General features: G+C 53.2%; 1 protein-coding gene across 3 annotated transcripts in view; it reads left to right on the top strand.

The window, feature by feature from the left end:
- The window catches only part of CHST3 (carbohydrate sulfotransferase 3), an 11,221-nt gene extending 10,366 nt beyond the window's left edge, over positions 1-855 (top strand). For all 3 annotated transcript variants that reach the window (XM_048311037.1, XM_048311034.1, XM_048311035.1), the window contains one exon: positions 1-855. This exon is cut by the window's left edge and continues 1,427 nt beyond it. The gene's annotated coding sequence lies outside the window, so the exon portion shown is untranslated.
- Positions 856-6,303: the final 5,448 nt, after the last annotated feature.

The raw sequence follows: 6,303 nt of genomic DNA, 5'->3' as shown, positions 1-6,303 counted from the left end.
GGGGAAGTGGTAAGGGTGAGGGGCGGTGGGGTCGGCAGCAGGGCCACCTCCCCAGCTCGGGAGCTGCATTGAGGAAGAAGAGGGTGAGGCCAAGCAGACGGGAACAGAACCAAGCACCTCTGCCTTGCTACCCCCATGCCAGCTGGGATGGGGCAAGGACAAAATCCCTGTGGTGTCAGCAAGCACCCAGACTCCAGAAACCTTACTGGTTTAGTGCCTTCATACACCAGCACAGACTGGAAACTGCCCACAGAGCCCTGGATGGCACTTGGGCTGCAACAAAATGAGGTGACTTTATGGTTTGGTGCTCTTCAAACTTGGTTTTGGAGGTTTGGGGTTTTTTTCCTTTTTTCCTGTGTATTTGCATACCGGGTGAATTTATTTATTTATGATGTGAAAAGGAGGGGAAGGCTGGTCAAGGAGCTAAGCCCAAAAATCAGAGCAGCACAACATAGCACAAAGGGAGACACCCAGGAGAGAGGTCACATTTTGGCGGGAGACAACCACGTGTCCTTCTGTATGAGTTCTGGAGAACCCGCAGGGACTGACGGGCTGTAACACCCCCAGCTCCCCGTGCAACAGCGACTGCGAACTTCAGCAGTGCTGAAGGACAGTCAGACATTCGATTAAAAACAAAACCACCAGCACAGAGTCCAAAGCACCTCCTGTCTTTTAGTATTGGTGGGTGTCCTCTGCCTGGGGGGAGCCCCAGAAATACGTGCCAACAGCACTCGTGAGTGACCAAACCTGGTAGAGGCCCAGGGAGTTTCAGGCTGTTTGTCATGTGCAGACATTGACCCAGTGCCGAGCTGCCCCCTCTAATTCGTATTTCGTTAATTAAAATGCCTATTTTTAGCTCTCTTTGTAGCTCATTCTTTTTCGCCCCCAAGTATTTTGGGTTATGGCAGCCACCTGAGGGAGAAGCTAAGCATTTTGGTGGAGAGTGGTTGTCTCCACCTAAGGCTTGCCTAGGAATCCTGAGGGGTCCCAGCATCTGCATGTCCCCTTCTTCCCAACTAGAGCTGTTGACCAAAAGCAAAAATAAATAAATGAAACGAGGCGGTGTCTGGCCACGCTGGGCTGCGCTTTGCAGCCCGGGAGGAATGCGCTGGGGCTTCAGCAACGGACTGCGGCTGGGCTGAGCTCACAAAAGCTGCGTTTTTGACCCAAGAGGGAGAACAGAGGCGGCATTGAGGAGCGCGGGGCCGGCCGGCGGGGAGCAGCCACGCCGGAGCCCCGGGCAGCCATCCGCCCGCCCGCCTCGGCTGCGGAGGTTTTCCGAGCAGGGCCGGGCGGCATCTGGCTTCAAGGTGTGATTTCAGGGTGCTCGGTGCCAGCTGGATGGGGAAAGGACACGAAAGTGGGGATTTTTTGGCATACTCTCATCACTCACAGGCAGCGTCAGCCTCCTCCCCGCCTCACACGCAGCTCTCGGCATCACAAGCAGCCCTGGGGCTGCTGAGTGAATCGGGTTTTGTTTGGAGGCTTCCTGCTGGGAAAGCAACGGGGTCACTGAGGTCAGATGGATATTCCGCAGCTGCGCGCTGGGAAAAGCCCACAGAGCTCAGCCAGCATGAGGGGCAGCACAGCCGGACGCAGGTTACTGGTAAATGCCTCTGGAAAAGCACCAGTAGGTTGGCTTTTGCAGAGAAAAGAAATTTTAGGGTAATTGCTTGTGAAACAGCATGAGGGGTGAGCAGCTACTGAGCTGCCACAGCCGAAGAGGGGGACACTGGTAAGTGCCCGATATCCCCCTCCCGTCCCGCCATGGGTAGAGGCGCATCGGGGCTTGGAAAGCCGGGTTCAGGGGACAAGGACAGGCAAATCCAGTAACAAGGAAAACAATCGGCGAGGGGGCTGGGAGCTGGGCTGAGCCGAAGCCAGAGGGGACGACGACAGCCGCCGTTCTCACCTGCGCTGCCTCAGCCCCGGCTGGCTCCAGCCTGCCACTGCTAGCCCAGCATAAGCATTTGTTCCTGGACACCCTCCAGCTTCCCGTCAAAAACGTCACAGGACAGAGAGAAAACATGCCCCCGACCCATGCAGATTTCCGCGGGGCTAATTGCTCCCATTAAACCCACGGACTCCCGCCCGGTGCCAGGCACATCGGGAAGCCATAGGGAACACGGCTCCGAGACTGGAGCAGCTGAATTCCCCCTGAGCTGGCTGGGGGGAGGTTTGTCCCCCCACAAGAGGGGCCTCCTGCTCACCCTGCTCTGGCTGCTGCCAGGCTTTGCCTGGCTCGTTCCCTAGAGGACGAAAGGCATGGATTTGGGAGGAAAAGCACGCATTGGGAAAGTCATAGCAAGAGACAATGCCTTAGAGCAAGGACATACATGCATCCAGACAGACCCCGCAGGAAGCCCACACCAGGAGCTGCAATGGATGCAGCCTCACCCTTTCTCATAGACACCAATGGAAAAAAAAAAAAATCAATCCTCTTTTCAAAAGATCTAAGCTTTCAGAAATAAAACTGTACTAAAGCTTGGTTTAAAATAAGCAAATAAAAGAACCCCAACCTGCAGCTGTACTGCCTCCAGGCTCACCTCCCAGCCTGCTACAGCTGTGCTTTGGGGAGAATTCGGGAACATTGTGGTGACGCTGATTGTCACCAGAGAGACCTTTTCCACAAGTAGCCCAGACCAGCAAGGGGACACATGTCCCATGGGACAGGGCCATCAGCCACCGCTGCTTCTCCTTGGAGTCATTGCAGGTGACACAAGATGATGTAGAACCAGTGAGAGCTTTAATAAATGATGGATGTGCCGTTCCCCTCTAAATGGGATCTTTCTGGGAAATTATTCCCTCCTGCCAGTCTAATCTGGAGCTGACTTTGGACAGGAGGTACATCCCGCTGTTTCTCTGCCTCCCTCTCAGAGCACTCAGGGCTGGCTGGGGCCATGCTGGCATGGCTGGGCTTGCTGTGGAGAGGCAGCCCTTGCTTGAGGCAGAAGCTGCTGGTGCCAAGTAAGAGAGCAGTCAAGGTGGGCAAGTCTCTAAAATGCCACTTTAGATGCCCTGCAGTTCAACACCCAGGTGGCCCTGATGGGCCATGAAGCCAAGCCACCAGGTTGGCCCACAGAAATCCATAAAAAGGCCTTTTTCCAGCCTGGCATGAGGTTTGTCCCAAACAGCAGAAGTGGTGGCTGCTCTGCCAGCTGCTCTAACCCCCCATTCCCTTCCCCTCACTTGTTCCAGCTCCATTTAATGGGATCAGATGAGCTAATCCCTCCTCACAGCACTATCAGATGGGATTTCTGCACAGGGGCTGGAGGGAAGGAAACCCATCATCCCAGCAATTGCCTGCCCTCACCCAGCCCTGCTGGCTTCTGCTGGAGGCCAGATCCACCCTTGCCCTTCTCTCCATCGTGGGGCTTGGTGTGGTTCCTGCAGGGAGCTGGTCTATGGCTACAGCTGCACCATCCAAACACTGAGTCACTGGGGAGACCCATGGGCCAGTGAGGGACCCATGAGGGCTGCAGAACATACAGACATTTCAGCATTAAATGACAACCTTGTTTTCTGTTGTGTTTTTCTAAGAGACTGCATGCCTGACCAGACTGCATTTCTTGGTCTGCATCCCATATTTATCCTGTAATTACACCTTCGGACAAAGGCTGCCTGTCTGTGAGGCCCATTTTTTTAAGGACACAGTTTTATTCTATGCTCTGCTTTCACTCTAGTGAAATCTGGGGGGCAAGGGGAAGAAACTCCCCACACTGGGAGTGAAAGCTGCTCTTTCTCAAAAGCTGCCCCAAGAGCAAAGGAGCTTGCTCAAGCCCTCTCCCTTTTCCTAAAGAAACCTCAGCTACTGACATCCTTTATGCTTCTCTACCACTCCACGAGGATTAATGCCACAAACCATGTTATCCCGTAAAAAAAGGTGTCACCACACTGTCAATCTGTGGGCTCTGCTGCTGCAGGAGCCAGAGAATTTACAAGGAGATCCCTGCAATCCTTATAGCCAGGCAACTGACATGAATAAAGCTGATAAATCTTCTTGTTGCATCTGCCTGGATCACAGCACAATAAGGGATGAATTCCCACAAAATGGCATTCTTGTAAAATTCCCAGTGTCTGCTGTATGCTTGGCTCTGGAGGGGTAGGGAAGATCTGCATGGAACAAAACCCAAAGGCAGTTGCAGGAGCTGTTTGAGCTGGGGTTTCCTCCAAGGGAAAGAACAGCCCATGCTTGGTCCCTGCTCACCCCGTGCTGGGGGCTGACATGAGCCTGGCCACCCCTGGTTCCCCAAAACTTGCCTTGGGATGAGCCCCAATTTGTAGATGGCAATGGCAGGTAGGATGAAGCCTGTCACCACAGCACACTGAGCCTGGCTAACTCATCCTGCTGCATTGTGCAGGAAAAGAGGAGCTGGGGAGCACCTTGGCACAGAGCACGCTGCGATCCCAGGAAAAAGGAACAACATTGTGGCACAGCCCTGGGGTGGAGTGGAGAGAGATACCGACTCCCCGTGGCTCTTCGCATGGATACAAAGATCACCTTAACTGCAGAGACCATTGCATTTCACCGTTGGGGTTTTCCCACCCTTTTCTGGGTGGAATCTGTGACCAATTTATGGTCTGGCATGTACAGATATGCTGCCTATAAATACATGTGACTGGTCCAGCCTGACCAAAATAGGGTGATTTTGGTGCTGTCATCCATGGGAAACAGCTTGTCTTCTCAAGCCACCAAAAAACTGGAAATGAAAAATGAGGTTTGTTGGGGAGAGAATAAATATAAATGGGACCTTGTTGATTTCTGCTAAAAGTAGATTTTTATGTATAGGGTATAAAATAGCCAGTGTTGATGTTTAAAAACAGCCAGGAAGTGTCTGAATTGGCTTTTCCAGGTGATTCTTTGCCCTGAACTGACATGGTTCCACCTTGGCTGAAGCAGAGCTCCCTGGCATGTGGGGACAACCAGCTTATCCAGGCAAAATGGAGAGCTATGGGGCAAGGATGGGCCAGGCAGTTTGTCTAGAGGAATCCATCATCCCTGGGAGACTCAAAATCCTTCTTTCCCTGAAGCAGAGCCTCCAGGAGCATGGCTAGAGAGCTGCAGCCACACTGGTGCCACTGAAGCTGTCACAGGATGATGTGCAGGACATTTCTGTGGGCAGAGGGAATGTCATGTGTGAGGCTGCTGATACAGGAGAGGATTTGGGGTTTTGCAGAGATGGCTGTGAGCCAGAAACAGAGTCTCCAGCAGCTTAGGCTTGGCAAAGAAGGATGGGGCCTTCAGCCTGGCCCAGGTGGAAGAGCTGCTCTCTAGAGGAGGGTGAAGGGAGGAATGTTATCCCTCTTCCAGCCTGTCTGGGATATTGCAAAGTTATGGAGGCCAAACTGCCCTGATGATCAGAGTGGGCAGGACAAAGATGCAGAGGCTTACAAGGGGTTTGGGCGAGTGCAGAGCAGGGGCACTTGTGGCATCCTAAAGTCTCCCCAGGCAGCACCGTTGTACCCATCCTTGGACTAATCAGAGGGATGTCTCTTAGCTCTGGATGATGTTGGATTAAACCTGATGAGGAGAGGACTCACAGACATGTATATATACCCATGCTGCCTGTCTCAGCATGGCAAACTGGGGCAGGACTGTCTCACAGAGCCCCTTCCCTACACCTCTTCCTTCCCACTGGACCCCTGCCATCCTACAGGGAGCATTTGGTCCATGGGGCAGCTGTGAGGAAAAGTCCAGGGAGCCTGGAATGGGGCAGAGCAGGCCAATCACTGCCCTGGGCCTGCCCACCTGCCTCTGCCCCACCGACCACCAGCAGGAGACAGTCCCCTCTCTGAAGCTGACCAGCTTTCACCACCTGCCTGCAGCCAGCTGGAGAAATGTCATCAAAACATCCCATTTGCCAAACCTGAGACCTCACCTGTGCACAGAACGCTCCCTCTGCCCACAGCTTTGGGCATTCCGAGCTTCTTCCTGTTTGCCTGGGGTTGGATGTGAGGTTTGCAAAAAGGTTCCTTTTACCTTCCCTGTTTGCTCTGGACACTCTTTTTGCCATTGACCTTGTCTTGCTTGTTTATGCATTTCCAACTCACTGGCCCAGAAGATTTCCCCCCCTCTTTTTGAAAGGTTGCCCTGATCTTCTGTTGTCCAACCAGATTCACCTGATGGAAGCCCTCATATACCTGGAGGGAAAAACACCAGGTGACGGGGGAAGTTAGCAGAGTATTCCTGGAGTAATGGATTGCTCCTAGCAGTGGGTATGTGCTGTAAAATATAGGCAAATGCCTGGCATGAAAAGCCCAAAACTGCCTCTGGAAAGACGGAGCTGGGCACAAAAGCGCAGA

Source organism: Corvus hawaiiensis, chromosome 8, assembly GCF_020740725.1.
Source record: "Corvus hawaiiensis isolate bCorHaw1 chromosome 8, bCorHaw1.pri.cur, whole genome shotgun sequence".
Lineage (NCBI taxonomy): Eukaryota > Metazoa > Chordata > Aves > Passeriformes > Corvidae > Corvus > Corvus hawaiiensis.
Note: the sequence above shows the minus strand (reverse complement) of the source record. Positions and strands in the feature narration are given on the sequence as shown.